Source organism: Paroedura picta, chromosome 1 (genome assembly GCF_049243985.1).
Source record: "Paroedura picta isolate Pp20150507F chromosome 1, Ppicta_v3.0, whole genome shotgun sequence".
Taxonomy (NCBI): Eukaryota; Metazoa; Chordata; class Lepidosauria; order Squamata; family Gekkonidae; genus Paroedura; species Paroedura picta.
Window position 1 is genome coordinate 32,829,992 of NC_135369.1, and position 15,540 is coordinate 32,845,531.

Sequence of the window (15,540 nt, forward strand, 5' to 3'; positions counted from 1 at the left end):
TGATATATTCAGAACGCATATGTCTTTTTTGGATGTTATGCAGGTTGTTCTCAAGAGTCTAGCGGGGTTTTTTTAGAGCGAATCCACTTTTGTGGATTTAGGGGGAATCCACTTTTGTGGATTCCCTGAAAAGTGCTACAACCAAGCGATTTTTGTGGGAGTGTTGCAGATTGTGTACTAAGTCATGCATAATGTTAAAAAAATAGCGATACTCTATGGTAAGACTTAAGCAACATTAACCCTGTGCAGAATGGCCCAAAGAAATCTTTACAAATATTTATTGAATAAAGTGCACTGGTTCAGTTATTAAAAATATAGTAAAAACAATACATATCTAACTGCACATGACAGAATGGACCAAACTGTTTTAACCACAAAATCTCTTCCTCAGTTGTCAAATTATTATGTGGAATGCTGTTTTGTACAAGATCAAAATCTAAAAGGCTTGTTGGGTGGCAAAGAAAAATTTGTTAGATACTGCTCCAATCTCCCCCTGGCACTCTGTGGAAAATAAACATGGTTATCAACAGTAGATGGGTGAGTTACGTTACTCAATGAAAGATATGATATGCCAGAGAACTTACTTGGGTATTGGAACACCTTTCTTTGGCCCCCTGTGGAAAATAAGAATGGTTATTATCAATGGGTGATGTTCATTACTCCAGGAATAATATCTGTTGGAGGACTTACTTTTTTTTCTTAGTTTTCTTCTTCTTTCCCCTGTAGGAAATAGGTATGATATAATATAGGTATAGGTATGATATAATATCTGTTGGAGGACAATATCTGTTGAATAATATCTGTTGGAGGACTTACTTTTTTTTCTTAGGTTTCTTCTTCTTTCCCCTGTAGGAAATAGGTATGATTACTTACAATAGAAGGGTAAGGTATACTACTTCACCGGAAATACAGTTTGTCAAAGGACTTACTTTTTGTTCTTTTGATGTTTTCCCTTTGAACTTTGGAGATACGCATGATTACTTACAATAATAGAGCAAGACAGACTACTCCATTGAAAATATCATTGTTCAGGAGAGTTATTTAGGTTTTGGACCATTCCCACCCAGCCCACCATGGAAAATAAGCATGGTTTTTACCTGGAGAACAGTGAAGTAATCTATTCTAGGAATAATATCACTTGTCATAGGACTTACTTGGGTGTTTGAGCACCTTCCCCTGGCAGTCTGTGGAAAATAACAACAATATTAAGAAATCTTTACAAATATTTATTAAATAAAGTGCACTGGTTCAGTTATTAAAAACACAGTAAAAACAATACATATCTAACTAATATCATTGTTCAGGTGATTGACTTAGGTTTTGGACCATTCCCACCCAGCCCACCATGGAAAATAAGCATGGTTTTTACCTGGAGAACAGTGAAGTAATCTATTCTAGGAATAATATCACTTGTCATAGGACTTACTTGGGTGTTTCAGCACCTTCCCCTGGCAGTCTGTGGAAAATAACAACAATATTAAGAAATCTTTACAAATATTTATTAAATAAAGTGCACTGGTTCAGTTATTAAAAACACAGTAAAAACAATACATATCTAACTAATATCATTGTTCAGGTGATTGACTTAGGTTTTGGACCATTCCCACCCTGCCCACCATGGAAAATAAGCATGTTTTTTACCTGGAGAACAGTGAAGTAATCTATTCTAGGAATAATATCACTTATCATAGGACTTACTTGGGTGTTTCAGCACCTTCCCCTGGCAGTCTGTGGAAAATAACAACAATATTAAGAAATCTTTACAAATATTTATTAAATAAAGTGCACTGGTTCAGTTATTAAAACCACAGTAAAAACAATACATATCTAACTAATATCATTGTTCAGGTGATTGACTTAGGTTTTGGACCATTCCCACCCAGCCCACCATGGAAAATAAGCATGGTTTTTACCTGGAGAACAGTGAAGTAATCTATTCTAGGAATAATATCACTTGTCATAGGACTTACTTGGGTGTTAGAACATCTTCCTCTGGCAGTCTGTGGAAAATAACAACAACATGAAGGGCCATTCCGCACAACAGGCAATGTTGCCAAATCTGTGCGCTATTGAAAAGCGCTGCAATCAAAAGCTGCGGTCTCGGTGATGCACACAGCCGTTTCTATCGAAAGAATGGCTCTTCCACTAGCGCTGTTCTCATAACGCACAAGTTTCCGTTCTCACCGAAATCGCAACAAAGGAGGTGATATTTTTCTGTGCTTCCTCCCGCCCCTGACCGTCACTCAAACAGAACAGCCAATTAACTGTTGTGTTTGTGCTATACTTTAAAACCTGTTTTTTAAAAACCCGAAAACACCTGTAGCAATGCATATTTGTTCATTCGATGTAGTGGAAAGACCTTTTTTGCTGGCATAGGAGGGGGAGCTTAATTGTTTACACGCTCTTAAAGTTTAAAAAAAAATCTCCCTATGCTATTTGTGGCCAAAATTACAGGCTGTGTCGAACAGGGGGCTTTGAAACTTTATAGACAATTGCTTGTGGAGGGATATCAGCCAAAGAAGGATCGCTTATTCATTGCTTTTGCCGGTTTAAGGGGGGGGGGATGGTGATCGCAACACCAGTAGCTCGGGTGTGACAGCTTAGCAAGGGACATGCTTGCTACTGATATATTCAGAACGCATATGTCTTTTTGGATGTTATGCAGGTTGTTCTCAAGAGTCAATCGGGTTTTATTTAGAGCGAATCCACTTTTGTGGATTTAGGGGGAAACCACTTTTGTGGATTCCCTGAAAAGTGCTACAACAAAGCGATTTTTGTGGGAGTGTTGCAGATTGTGTACTAAGTCATGCATAATGTTAAAAAAATAGTGATACTCAATGGTAAGACTTAAGCAACATTAACCCTGTGCAGAATGGCCCAAAGAAATCTTTACAAATATTTATTGAATAAAGTGCACTGGTTCAGGTATTAAAAATATAGTAAAAACAATACATATCTAACTGCACATGACAGAATGGACCAAACTGTTTCAACCACAAAGTCTCTTCCTCAGTTGTCAAATTATTATGTGGAATGCTGTTTTGTACAAGATCAAAATCTAAAAGGCTTGTTGGGTGGCAAAGAAAAATTTGTTAGATACTGCTCCAATCTCCCCCTGGCACTCTGTGGAAAATAAACATGGTTATCAACAGTAGATGGGTGAGTTACATTACTCAATGAAAGATATGATATGCCAGAGAACTTACTTGGGTATTGGAACACCTTTCTTTGGCCCCCTGTGGAAAATAAGAATGGTTATTATCAATGGGTGATGTTCATTACTCCAGGAATAATATCTGTTGGAGGACTTACTTTTTCTTAGGTTTCTTTTTCTTTCCCCTGTAGGAAATAGGTATGATTACTTACAATAGAAGGGTAAGGTATACTACTTCACCGGAAATACAGTTTGTCAAAGGACTTACTTTTGTTCTTTTGATGTTTTCCCTTTGAACTTTGGAGATACGCATGATTACTTACAGTAATAGAGCAAGATAGACTACTCCATTGAAAATATCATTGTTCAGGAGAGTTATTTAGGTTTTGGACCATCCCCACCCAGCCTACCATGGAAAATAAGCATGGTTTTTACCTGGAGAACAGTGAAGTAATCTATTCTAGGAATAATATCACTTGTCATAGGAATTACTTGGGTGTTTGAACACCTTCCCCTGGCAGTCTGTGCAAAATAACAACAACATGAAGGGCCATTCCGCACAACAGGCAATGTTGCCAAATCTGTGCGCTATTGAAAAGCCCTGCAATCAAAAGCTGCGGTCTCGGTGATGCACACAGCCGTTTCTATCGAAAGAATGGCTCTCCCACTAGCGCTGTTCTCATAACGCACAAGTTTCCATTCTCACCGAAATCGCAACAAAGGAGATGATATTTTTCTGTGCTTCCTCCCGCCCCTGACCGTCACTCAAACAGAACAGCCAGTTAACTGTTGTGTTTGTGCTTCACTTTAAAAGCTGTTTTTTAAAAACCCGAAAACACCTGTAGCAACGCTTATTTGTTCATTCGATGTATTGGAAAGACCTTTTTTGCTGGCATAGGAGGTGGAGCTTAATTGTTTACACGCTCTTAAAGTTTAAAAAAAAATCTCCCTATGCTATTTGTGGCCGAAATTACAGGCAGTGTCGAACAGGGGGCTTTGAAACTTTATAGACAATTGCTTGTGGAGGGATATCAGCCAAAGAAGCATCGCTTATTCATTGCTTTTGCCGGTTTAAGGGGGGGGGGGGAATGGTGATCACAACGCCAGTAGCTCGGGTGTGAGAGCTTAGCAAGGGACATGCTTGCTACTGCAAAATTCAGAACGCATATGTTTTTTTGGATGTTATGCAGGTTGTTCTAGAGGGTTTTTTTTTAGAGCGAATCAACTTTTGTGGATTTAGGGGGAATCCACTTTTTTCCCCAAACAGCTGCCTGCCCGGTCCACTTTTGTGGATTCCCTGAAAAGTGCTACAACAAAGCGATTTTTGTGGGAGTGTTGCAGATTGTGTACTAAGTCATGCATAATGTTAAAAAAATAGCGATACTCAATGGTAAGACTTAAGCAACATTAACCCTGTGCAGAATGGCCTGAAGAAATCTTTATAAATATTTATTGAATAAAGTGCACTGGTTCAGTTATTAAAAATATAGTTCAGTTAGTAAAAATATAGTAGTAATATAGTAAAAACAATACATATCTAACTGCACATGACAGAATGGACCAAACTGTTTTAACCACAAAGTCTCTTCCTCAGTTGTCAAATTATTATGTGGAATGCTGTTTTGTACAAGATCAAAATCTAAAAGGCTTGTTGGGTGGCAAGCCTTTGTTAGATACTGCTCCAATCTTCCCCTGGCACTCTGTGGAAAATAAACATGGTTATCAACAGTAGATGGGTGAGTTACATTACTCAATGAAAGATATGATATGCCAGAGAACTTTCTTGGGTATTGGAACACCTTTCTTTGGCCCCCTGTGGAAAATAAGAATGGTTATTCCAATGGAAGGGTGATGTTCATTACTCCAGGAATAATATCTGTTGGAGGACTTACTTGTTTTTCTTAGGTTTCCTCTTCTTTCCCCTGTAGGAAATAGGTATGATTACTTACAATAGAAGGATAAGGTATACTACTTCACTGGAAATACAGTTTGTCAAAAGACTTACTTTTTGTTCTTTTGATGTTTTCCCTTTGAACTTTGGAGATACGCATGATTACTTACAATAATAGAGCAAGACAGACTACTCCATTGAAAATATCATTGTTCAGGAGAGTTATTTAGGTTTTGGACCATTCCCACCCAGCCCACCATGGAAAATAAGCATGGTTTTTACCTGGAGAACAGTGAAGTAATCTATTCTAGGAATAATATCACTTGTCATAGGACTTACTTGGGTGTTTGAGCACCTTCCCCTGGCAGTCTGTGGAAAATAACAACAATATTAAGAAATCTTTACAAATATTTATTAAATAAAGTGCACTGGTTCAGTTATTAAAAACACAGTAAAAACAATACATATCTAACTAATATCATTGTTCAGGTGATTGACTTAGGTTTTGGACCATTCCCACCCAGCCCACCATGGAAAATAAGCATGGTTTTTACCTGGAGAACAGTGAAGTAATCTATTCTAGGAATAATATCACTTGTCATAGGACTTACTTGGGTGTTTCAGCACCTTCCCCTGGCAGTCTGTGGAAAATAACAACAATATTAAGAAATCTTTACAAATATTTATTAAATAAAGTGCACTGGTTCAGTTATTAAAAACACAGTAAAAACAATACATATCTAACTAATATCATTGTTCAGGTGATTGACTTAGGTTTTGGACCATTCCCACCCTGCCCACCATGGAAAATAAGCATGTTTTTTACCTGGAGAACAGTGAAGTAATCTATTCTAGGAATAATATCACTTATCATAGGACTTACTTGGGTGTTTCAGCACCTTCCCCTGGCAGTCTGTGGAAAATAACAACAATATTAAGAAATCTTTACAAATATTTATTAAATAAAGTGCACTGGTTCAGTTATTAAAACCACAGTAAAAACAATACATATCTAACTAATATCATTGTTCAGGTGATTGACTTAGGTTTTGGACCATTCCCACCCAGCCCACCATGGAAAATAAGCATGGTTTTTACCTGGAGAACAGTGAAGTAATCTATTCTAGGAATAATATCACTTGTCATAGGACTTACTTGGGTGTTAGAACATCTTCCTCTGGCAGTCTGTGGAAAATAACAACAACATGAAGGGCCATTCCGCACAACAGGCAATGTTGCCAAATCTGTGCGCTATTGAAAAGCGCTGCAATCAAAAGCTGCGGTCTCGGTGATGCACACAGCCGTTTCTATCGAAAGAATGGCTCTTCCACTAGCGCTGTTCTCATAACGCACAAGTTTCCGTTCTCACCGAAATCGCAACAAAGGAGGTGATATTTTTCTGTGCTTCCTCCCGCCCCTGACCGTCACTCAAACAGAACAGCCAATTAACTGTTGTGTTTGTGCTATACTTTAAAACCTGTTTTTTAAAAACCCGAAAACACCTGTAGCAATGCATATTTGTTCATTCGATGTAGTGGAAAGACCTTTTTTGCTGGCATAGGAGGGGGAGCTTAATTGTTTACACGCTCTTAAAGTTTAAAAAAAAATCTCCCTATGCTATTTGTGGCCAAAATTACAGGCTGTGTCGAACAGGGGGCTTTGAAACTTTATAGACAATTGCTTGTGGAGGGATATCAGCCAAAGAAGGATCGCTTATTCATTGCTTTTGCCGGTTTAAGGGGGGGGGGGATGGTGATCGCAACACCAGTAGCTCGGGTGTGACAGCTTAGCAAGGGACATGCTTGCTACTGATATATTCAGAACGCATATGTCTTTTTGGATGTTATGCAGGTTGTTCTCAAGAGTCAATCGGGTTTTATTTAGAGCGAATCCACTTTTGTGGATTTAGGGGGAAACCACTTTTGTGGATTCCCTGAAAAGTGCTACAACAAAGCGATTTTTGTGGGAGTGTTGCAGATTGTGTACTAAGTCATGCATAATGTTAAAAAAATAGTGATACTCAATGGTAAGACTTAAGCAACATTAACCCTGTGCAGAATGGCCTGAAGAAATCTTTATAAATATTTATTGAATAAAGTGCACTGGTTCAGGTATTAAAAATATAGTAAAAACAATACATATCTAACTGCACATGACAGAATGGACCAAACTGTTTCAACCACAAAGTCTCTTCCTCAGTTGTCAAATTATTATGTGGAATGCTGTTTTGTACAAGATCAAAATCTAAAAGGCTTGTTGGGTGGCAAAGAAAAATTTGTTAGATACTGCTCCAATCTCCCCCTGGCACTCTGTGGAAAATAAACATGGTTATCAACAGTAGATGGGTGAGTTACATTACTCAATGAAAGATATGATATGCCAGAGAACTTACTTGGGTATTGGAACACCTTTCTTTGGCCCCCTGTGGAAAATAAGAATGGTTATTATCAATGGGTGATGTTCATTACTCCAGGAATAATATCTGTTGGAGGACTTACTTTTTCTTAGGTTTCTTTTTCTTTCCCCTGTAGGAAATAGGTATGATTACTTACAATAGAAGGGTAAGGTATACTACTTCACCGGAAATACAGTTTGTCAAAGGACTTACTTTTGTTCTTTTGATGTTTTCCCTTTGAACTTTGGAGATACGCATGATTACTTACAGTAATAGAGCAAGATAGACTACTCCATTGAAAATATCATTGTTCAGGAGAGTTATTTAGGTTTTGGACCATCCCCACCCAGCCTACCATGGAAAATAAGCATGGTTTTTACCTGGAGAACAGTGAAGTAATCTATTCTAGGAATAATATCACTTGTCATAGGAATTACTTGGGTGTTTGAACACCTTCCCCTGGCAGTCTGTGCAAAATAACAACAACATGAAGGGCCATTCCGCACAACAGGCAATGTTGCCAAATCTGTGCGCTATTGAAAAGCCCTGCAATCAAAAGCTGCGGTCTCGGTGATGCACACAGCCGTTTCTATCGAAAGAATGGCTCTCCCACTAGCGCTGTTCTCATAACGCACAAGTTTCCATTCTCACCGAAATCGCAACAAAGGAGATGATATTTTTCTGTGCTTCCTCCCGCCCCTGACCGTCACTCAAACAGAACAGCCAGTTAACTGTTGTGTTTGTGCTTCACTTTAAAAGCTGTTTTTTAAAAACCCGAAAACACCTGTAGCAACGCTTATTTGTTCATTCGATGTATTGGAAAGACCTTTTTTGCTGGCATAGGAGGGGGAGCTTAATTGTTTACACGCTCTTAAAGTTTAAAAAAAAATCTCCCTATGCTATTTGTGGCCGAAATTACAGGCAGTGTCGAACAGGGGGCTTTGAAACTTTATAGACAATTGCTTGTGGAGGGATATCAGCCAAAGAAGCATCGCTTATTCATTGCTTTTGCCGGTTTAAGGGGGGGGGAATGGTGATCACAACGCCAGTAGCTCGGGTGTGAGAGCTTAGCAAGGGACATGCTTGCTACTGCAAAATTCAGAACGCATATGTTTTTTTGGATGTTATGCAGGTTGTTCTAGAGGGTTTTTTTTTAGAGCGAATCAACTTTTGTGGATTTAGGGGGAATCCACTTTTTTCCCCAAACAGCTGCCTGCCCGGTCCACTTTTGTGGATTCCCTGAAAAGTGCTACAACAAAGCGATTTTTGTGGGAGTGTTGCAGATTGTGTACTAAGTCATGCATAATGTTAAAAAAATAGCGATACTCAATGGTAAGACTTAAGCAACATTAACCCTGTGCAGAATGGCCTGAAGAAATCTTTATAAATATTTATTGAATAAAGTGCACTGGTTCAGTTATTAAAAATATAGTTCAGTTAGTAAAAATATAGTAGTAATATAGTAAAAACAATACATATCTAACTGCACATGACAGAATGGACCAAACTGTTTTAACCACAAAGTCTCTTCCTCAGTTGTCAAATTATTATGTGGAATGCTGTTTTGTACAAGATCAAAATCTAAAAGGCTTGTTGGGTGGCAAGCCTTTGTTAGATACTGCTCCAATCTTCCCCTGGCACTCTGTGGAAAATAAACATGGTTATCAACAGTAGATGGGTGAGTTACATTACTCAATGAAAGATATGATATGCCAGAGAACTGTCTTGGGTATTGGAACACCTTTCTTTGGCCCCCTGTGGAAAATAAGAATGGTTATTCCAATGGAAGGGTGATGTTCATTACTCCAGGAATAATATCTGTTGGAGGACTTACTTGTTTTTCTTAGGTTTCCTCTTCTTTCCCCTGTAGGAAATAGGTATGATTACTTACAATAGAAGGATAAGGTATACTACTTCACTGGAAATACAGTTTGTCAAAAGACTTACTTTTTGTTCTTTTGATCTTTTCCCTTTGAACTTTGGAGATACGCATGATTACTTACAATAATAGAGCAAGATAGACTACTCCATTGAAAATATCATTGTTCAGGAGAGTTATTTAGGTTTTGGACCATTCCCACCCAGCCCACCATGGAAAATAAGCATGGTTTTTACCTGGAGAACAGTGAAGTAATCTATTCTAGGAATAATATCACTTGTCATAGGACTTACTTGGGTGTTTGAACACCTTCCCCTGGCAGTCTGTGCAAAATAACAACAACATGAAGGGCCATTCCGCACAACAGGCAATGTTGCCAAATCTGTGCGCTATTGAAAAGCGCTGCAATCAAAAGCTGCGCTCTCGGTAATGCACACAGCCGTTTCTATAGAAAGAATGGCTCTCCCACTAGCGCTGTTCTCATAACGCACAAGTTTCCGTTCTCACCGAAATCGCAACAAAGGAGATGATATTTTTCTGTGCTTCCTCCCGCCCCTGACCGTCACTCAAACAGAACAGCCAGTTAACTGTTGTGTTTGTGCTTCACTTTAAAAGCTGTTTTTTAAAAACCCGAAAACACCTGTAGCAACGCATATTTGTTCATTCGATGTATTGGAAAGACCTTTTTTGCTGGCATAGGAGGTGGAGCTTAATTGTTTACACGCTCTTAAGGTTTAAAAAAAAATCTCCCTATGCTATTTGTGGCCGAAATTACAGGCAGTGTCGAACAGGGGGCTTTGAAACTTTATAGACAATTGCTTGTGGAGGGATATCAGACAAAAAAGCATCGCTTATTCATTGCTTTTGCCGTTTTAAGGGGGGGGGAATGGTGATCACAACGCCAGTAGCTCAGGTGTGAGAGCTTAGCAAGGGACATGCTTGCTACTGCGATATTCAGAACGCATATGTTTTTTTGGATGTTATGCAGGTTGTTCTAGAGGGTTTTTTTTTTGAGCGAATCAACTTTTGTGGATTTAGGGGGAATCCACTTTTGTCCCCAAAGAGCTGCCTGCCCGGTCCACTTTTGTGGATTCCCTGAAAAGTGCTACAACAAAGCGATTTTTGTGGGAGTGTTGCAGATTGTGTACTAAGTCATGCATAATGTTAAAAAAATAGCGATACTCAATGGTAAGACTTAAGCAACATTAACCCTGTGCAGAATGGCCCGAAGAAATCTTTACAAATATTTATTGAATAAAGTGCACTGGTTCAGTTATTAAAAATATAGTTCAGTTAGTAAAAATATAGTAGTAATATAGTAAAAACAATACATATCTAACTGCACATGACAGAATGGACCAAACTGTTTTAACCACAAAGTCTCTTCCTCAGTTGTCAAATTATTATGTGGAATGCTGTTTTGTACAAGATCAAAATCTAAAAGGCTTGTTGGGTGGCAAGCCTTTGTTAGATACTGCTCCAATCTTCCCCTGGCACTCTGTGGAAAATAAACATGGTTATCAACAGTAGATGGGTGAGTTACATTACTCAATGAAAGATATGATATGCCAGAGAACTGTCTTGGGTATTGGAACACCTTTCTTTGGCCCCCTGTGGAAAATAAGAATGGTTATTCCAATGGAAGGGTGATGTTCATTACTCCAGGAATAATATCTGTTGGAGGACTTACTTGTTTTTCTTAGGTTTCCTCTTCTTTCCCCTGTAGGAAATAGGTATGATTACTTACAATAGAAGGATAAGGTATACTACTTCACTGGAAATACAGTTTGTCAAAAGACTTACTTTTTGTTCTTTTGATCTTTTCCCTTTGAACTTTGGAGATACGCATGATTACTTACAATAATAGAGCAAGATAGACTACTCCATTGAAAATATCATTGTTCAGGAGAGTTATTTAGGTTTTGGACCATTCCCACCCAGCCCACCATGGAAAATAAGCATGGTTTTTACCTGGAGAACAGTGAAGTAATCTATTCTAGGAATAATATCACTTGTCATAGGACTTACTTGGGTGTTTGAACACCTTCCCCTGGCAGTCTGTGCAAAATAACAACAACATGAAGGGCCATTCCGCACAACAGGCAATGTTGCCAAATCTGTGCGCTATTGAAAAGCGCTGCAATCAAAAGCTGCGCTCTCGGTAATGCACACAGCCGTTTCTATAGAAAGAATGGCTCTCCCACTAGCGCTGTTCTCATAACGCACAAGTTTCCGTTCTCACCGAAATCGCAACAAAGGAGATGATATTTTTCTGTGCTTCCTCCCGCCCCTGACCGTCACTCAAACAGAACAGCCAGTTAACTGTTGTGTTTGTGCTTCACTTTAAAAGCTGTTTTTTAAAAACCCGAAAACACCTGTAGCAACGCATATTTGTTCATTCGATGTATTGGAAAGACCTTTTTTGCTGGCATAGGAGGTGGAGCTTAATTGTTTACACGCTCTTAAGGTTTAAAAAAAAATCTCCCTATGCTATTTGTGGCCGAAATTACAGGCAGTGTCGAACAGGGGGCTTTGAAACTTTATAGACAATTGCTTGTGGAGGGATATCAGCCAAAGAAGCATCGCTTATTCATTGCTTTTGCCGGTTTAAGGGGGGGGGGGAATGGTGATCACAACGCCAGTAGCTCGGGTGTGAGAGCTTAGCAAGGGACATGCTTGCTACTGCGATATTCAGAACGCATATGTTTTTTTGGATGTTATGCAGGTTGTTCTAGAGGGGTTTTTTTAGAGCGAATCAACTTTTGTGGATTTAGGGGGAATCCACTTTTGTCCCCAAAGAGCTGCCTGCCCGGTCCACTTTTGTGGATTCCCTGAAAAGTGCTACAACAAAGCGATTTTTGTGGGAGTGTTGCAGATTGTGTACTAAGTCATGCATAATGTTAAAAAAATAGCGATACTCAATGGTAAGACTTAAGCAACATTAACCCTGTGCAGAATGGCCCGAAGAAATCTTTACAAATATTTATTGAATAAAGTGCACTGGTTCAGTTATTAAAAATATAGTTCAGTTAGTAAAAATATAGTAGTAATATAGTAAAAACAATACATATCTAACTGCACATGACAGAATGGACCAAACTGTTTTAACCACAAAGTCTCTTCCTCAGTTGTCAAATTATTATGTGGAATGCTGTTTTGTACAAGATCAAAATCTAAAAGGCTTGTTGGGTGGCAAGCCTTTGTTAGATACTGCTCCAATCTTCCCCTGGCACTCTGTGGAAAATAAACATGGTTATCAACAGTAGATGGGTGAGTTACATTACTCAATGAAAGATATGATATGCCAGAGAACTTTCTTGGGTATTGGAACACCTTTCTTTGGCACCCTGTGGAAAATAAGAATTGTTATTATCAATGGAAGGGTGATGTTCATTACTCCAGGAATAATATCTGTTGGAGGACTTACTTGTTTTTGTCAGGTTTCCTCTTCTTTCCCCTGTAGGAAATAGGTATGATTACTTACAATAGAAGGATAAGGTATACTACTTCACCGGAAATACAGTTTGTCAAAAGACATACTTTTTGTTCTTTTGATGTTTTCCCTTTTTACTTTGGAGATACGCATGATTACTTACAATAATAGAGCAAGATAGACTACTCCATTGAAAATATCATTGTTCAGGAGAGTTATTTAGGTTTTGGACCATTCCCACCCAGCCCACCATGGAAAATAAGCATGGGTTTTACCTGGAGAACAGTGAAGTAATCTATTCTAGGAATAATATCACTTGTCATAGGACTTACTTGAGTGTTTGAACACCTTCCCCTGGCAGTCTGTGGAAAATAACAACAATATTAAGAAATCTTTACAATTTTTTGTTAAATAAAGTGCACCAGTTCAGTTATTAAAAACATAGTAAAAACAATAAATATCTAACTGCACATGACAGAATGGACCAAACTGTTTCAATCCCAAAGGGTCATCCTCAGTTGTGAAATTATTGTGTGGAATGCTGTTTTGTACAAGATCAATATCTAAAGGCTTGCTGGGTGGCATAGAAAAATCTGGTATTGTTCCAACTAGTCTTTCTAAAGTATCTGATTTGGAGCCCACCTTCTAAAATACATATTATCTAAGGCCACCACTCTCAGCTTTTGCCTAGATCTAAATCAAGAGTGCATTCCCATGTGTGCCAGAAAAACTTTATCAACAATGGCAAAAGTACTCATCAAAAATTATTTAGCAAGGGAAATAACCAAGAGTCTAATTTCAGCTACTACAAGAGGCTAAAGAAAGGGGTGGTCTAACTTTACCTAATTTTAGATTGTATTATGAATCATGGTGTTTAGTATGGATAAAAGAGTGGCTAACTTTGAGAAACCAAAGAATTTTGGAATTGGAAGGTCATGGTATCAGATATGGTTGGCATGGATATTTATGGTATGAAAAAATGAAAGTGAGTGTAGACCTTAAAAACCATTTTGTGAGAAAGGGCCTATTAAGGGTATGGAATAAATACAAGCCCATATTTTATATAAAATTCTCCCTTTGGATTTCACCACATGAAGCTTTCTGTAAAAGAGATTTACCTTTTAGAGATAAGAGGCTATCATACTAGGAGACCTTGGAGCTAATATGAAAATGTTTAATGAAATCAAGGGAGTCATTATGTGAAGAAGGATTTAACTGTCAATGTTTTTTATACTCTTAACAGAAAGATATAAGCTGGATAAAAAGAGGCTCTGGTTTTGATGGTAACAAAAATATTTTCGAAATAGAACTCAATAGTACGGATGAATGTACAGCAAAATATATACAACTGACTTTTGAAGGTAGATATGAAAAATGAACAGGTTATAGAATGTATGGTTAAATGGCATCAAACCTTTGGTTATAATATACAGTTAATGAAATGTGGAAAATATGTGGAAAAGTGCGATCAAATTTATACTTAGTATGACTCTGAAAGAAAACTTCTCCAAGTTCATGTACAGATGGTATGCAATACTTGTGAATTTAAATAACATCCATAAGGGAATGGCAAATACTTGACGGAAGTGTAAAGCAATTCCAGGCACTTTTTTTCCATCTTTGGTGGACTTGTGGCAAAGCTAAAAGATTCTGGGAACAGATACCTGATGGAATACAGACTATTTTAAACTTAAAATTCCAGTTTAAGCCAGAGGCTTTCTTACTAGGATTAATAGATGAAGAAATGGATAAGCAGAGAGCCATCTTGGTGTAGTGGTTAGGAGTGCGGACTTCTAATCTGGGATGCCAGGTTCAATTCTGCACTTCCCCACATGCAGCCAGCTGGGTGACCTTGGGCTAGTCACAGCACTGATAAAGCTGTTCTGACCGAGCAGGAATATCAGGGCTCTCTCAGCCTCACCCACCCCACAGGGTGTCTGTTGTGGGGAGAGAAGAGAGAAGGCGACTGTAAGCCACTTTGAGCCTCCTTCGGGTAGGGAAAAGCGGCATATAAGAACCAACTCTTCTTCTTCAATATAGAATCATGTTCCAATATATGGTAACAGCACCAAGGATTGTTTCTTCTAAAAATATCAATGATAAAGGACCAGCTATTTAAATTAAGAGAACTTACTGAGTTGTGGAAAATTGACTATCTTACTAAAAGAGAACTTAGAAGCCCTATTCATACAAGATTTTTGTGAGAGGGAAACAAAAATGACTTCTTAATTGAAGGCTTTGAAAACTAAGCTTAATAAGAGAATATTAATGCTCTTGCAGAAAAATGTACTGTTAACATTCTTTTGTCCTGTACATTGTATGTTTGTGTGTGTGTGTGTGGGGGGTGTTTTTTGTTTGGTATTGTTCTTCTTCTAAGATTTTGTTTCGCTGTGCTATCTTTTTTAATGAAAATATTTAATAAAATGTGTTTAAAAATAAGCATGATATTTAACAGTAGGTATAGATGCTGCAAGGTATTTGTCAGAGGACATACTTGCTTTTGTTTTGGGGCTTCCAATAATGCAACTTGAGTAAAGGGATATCTTCCATCCTGCAGAAAAAGAGAAATTTACACATGACAGTGAGGAACACAGCTTCAGGGAGAATGTCATCTGCCTTTATACTGGAACTAGTAAAAAAGTCCATTGGGGCAGAGTAAAAGGTGGCTTATGGTTGAGCGGGCGGGCTCCTTCGCGGCGTCCTCTGGCTGGCGGCCATTTTCTTAACGGAGGCGGCGTGTAGTCCGATGCCGTGGCGCTAGGGGCCTGGGGAGCTGTTTTCTCCCCCC

At 38.4% G+C, this 15,540-nt stretch overlaps 1 long non-coding RNA gene across 1 annotated transcript; it reads right to left on the minus strand.

Annotated features, from left to right (window-relative positions):
* Positions 1–11,008: 11,008 nt before the first annotated feature.
* On the minus strand, positions 11,009–15,296 carry LOC143835184 (uncharacterized). The gene is made up of 4 exons (XR_013230036.1): positions 15,247–15,296; positions 13,085–13,114; positions 12,747–12,776; positions 11,009–11,039 (listed from the first exon to the last, which is right to left on the minus strand). It is a non-coding gene; the product is annotated as an uncharacterized LOC143835184 (long non-coding RNA).
* Positions 15,297–15,540: the final 244 nt, after the last annotated feature.